We start from the raw sequence: 2,500 nt of genomic DNA on the forward strand, positions 1-2,500 counted from the left end.
ATGCAGGCTTACGCCAAACACTTCTAAGCACACTATTGTACCCTCCTACTCACTAAAGTTTCAAAATTTATAAATCAATCGAAATTGTTTTATAAATCATCTACTTTAGCGGTAATGTATAGGTATACAACTTAAGCGCCATCCATTTTAAGGGCTAGTTGCTTCGGCAGGTGAGTTGTTACACACTCCTTAGCGGATTACGACTTCCATGTCCACCGTCCTGCTGTTTTAAGCAACCAACGCCTTTCATGGTATCTGCATGAGTTGTTAATTTAGGCACTAATTTAGGCACCGTAACATTACGTTTGGTTCATCCCACAGCGCCAGTTCTGCTTACCAAAAGTGGCCCACTGGGCACATTATATCATAACCTCAACCTTCATATCAAGAAAGGTGAGGTTCTTACCCATTTAAAGTTTGAGAATAGGTTAAAATCGTTTCGACCCTAAGGCCTCTAATCATTCGCTTTACCAGATAAGATTATTTTATATAATTTTTAAATGCACCAGCTATCCTGAGGGAAACTTCGGAGGGAACCAGCTACTAGATGGTTCGATTGGTCTTTCGCCCCTATACTCAATTCTGACAATCGATTTTGCACGTCAGAACTGTTTCGGTCTTCCATCAGGGTTTCCCCTGACTTCAACCTGATCAAGTATAGTTCACCATCTTTCGGGTCACAGCATATATGCTCAAGGTACGCTCCAGTTAGAGGTATAAATAATAATAAATTATCATTATACATAACTATATGGAACGCCCCGGGATTGAATTAATTGACTATTTATTAAAAAATAGACTAAAAATTAATCCCATTATATTTAAGTTAAGTTAATTATGCCATTAAGTTTAATATAACTCAATGACTTGCACATATGTTAGACTCCTTGGTCCGTGTTTCAAGACGGGTCCCGAAGGTATCCTGAATCTTTCGCATTGTTAATCATATAAATGCATACAAATAAATATTAATATCATAGATATTAAATTTTTTGTAAAATTCAAAAAATGAATTTTAGCATTATATATAATAAAATCTATCAACACTTTATCAAATCATTAGTATTTATTTTATGTTAATATGCTTAAAAAGCAAATTAATTTAAATAAACTTAATATCACCAATGATCTTTTGATAAATACTTTATTATGTTAATAGATTACAATGTCCTTATATGAAAAAAATGCACATTATTTTTTTAATTATTTAATGATGAATTTTTCATAATGGATATTCAGGTTCATCGGGCTTAACCTCTAAGCAGTTTCACGTACTATTTAACTCTCTATTCAGAGTTCTTTTCAACTTTCCCTCACGGTACTTGTTTACTATCGGTCTCATGGTTATATTTAGTTTTAGATGGAGTTTACCACCCACTTAGTGCTGCACTATCAAGCAACACGACTCTTTGGAAATATCTTTCTAGTAATCATTAACGTTATACGGGCCTGGCACCCTCTATGGGTAAATGGCCTCATTTAAGAAGGACTTAAATCGTTAATTTCTCATACTAGATATTAAGATATTCCATACACTGCATCTCACATTTGACATATAGACAAAGTGACTTAGTGCTGAACTATTTTCTTTTCGCTCGCCGCTACTAAGAAAATCCTTGTTAGTTTCTTTTCCTCCCCTCATTAATATGCTTAAATTCAGGGGGTAATCCCATATGAGTTGAGGTTGTTTTAATATTCTTTTTTTATCTTCTCACAATTTAATAAAAAAATTATATCATCTTTTCATCTCTATTTTTCTTTTCTCCTTTTATATATTGTAAATATATAAAAATAATAATAATGTAAAATGAGGCAATCCTAGAATAAAAAATTTAATTTTTATGCTAGACATTCCTCCTTTTAATTACATATATAAATTATTATTTTATATATATATATAAATAATATGAAAATTTTTTGTAAAGAATACTTAGATTCAATATTTTCATCATTTCATTTTATTTGAGAGGATTTTTTTTTTAAAGAATATATAATAAATAAAATTCATTATATATCTTTATTTTTTTTGCTATTAATATTATGAATTATTTAAAATCCAATAATATACACATTTGCTTAAATTCAATTATTTTTATAAAAGAATAAGCAACTTATTTAGCATAGTCTTACAACCCTCAACCATATGTAGTCCAAGCAGTACTTTAAAATTGAATTTAATGTACATAACAGCATGGACTGCGATATGCGTTCAAAATGTCGATGTTCATGTGTCCTGCAGTTCACACGATGACGCACAGTTTGCTGCGTTCTTCATCGACCCATGAGCCAAGTGATCCACCGCTTAGAGTATTTTTTTATTTATTTTTATTTATAACAAATGTCAATTTTTTTTGCATATATTAATTGAAAGAGTAAAATTAAATAATATTAATAATATATAAATTGATTTTCTTTCAATAATATATATCAAATATATTTAACTCTAAACATTTTTATTAAGTTGCGAATGTCTTAGTTCAACAATAATACAGTGGTGGTA

General features: G+C 30.2%; 1 non-coding gene and 1 pseudogene across 1 annotated transcript in view; both read right to left on the bottom strand.

Annotated features, from left to right (window-relative positions):
• Window positions 1-1,687, bottom strand: part of LOC129252808 (large subunit ribosomal RNA) — a 4,000-nt gene extending 2,313 nt beyond the window's left edge. Inside the window, exon 1 of the ribosomal RNA XR_008583654.1 lies at window positions 1-1,687. This exon is cut by the window's left edge and continues 2,313 nt beyond it. This is a non-coding gene — a ribosomal RNA (large subunit ribosomal RNA).
• A 442-nt stretch (window positions 1,688-2,129) lies between these two features.
• On the bottom strand, window positions 2,130-2,310 carry LOC129252810 (5.8S ribosomal RNA; annotated as a pseudogene).
• Window positions 2,311-2,500: the final 190 nt, after the last annotated feature.

Source organism: Anastrepha obliqua, unplaced genomic scaffold, assembly GCF_027943255.1.
Source record: "Anastrepha obliqua isolate idAnaObli1 unplaced genomic scaffold, idAnaObli1_1.0 ptg000388l, whole genome shotgun sequence".
Taxonomy (NCBI): Eukaryota; Metazoa; Arthropoda; class Insecta; order Diptera; family Tephritidae; genus Anastrepha; species Anastrepha obliqua.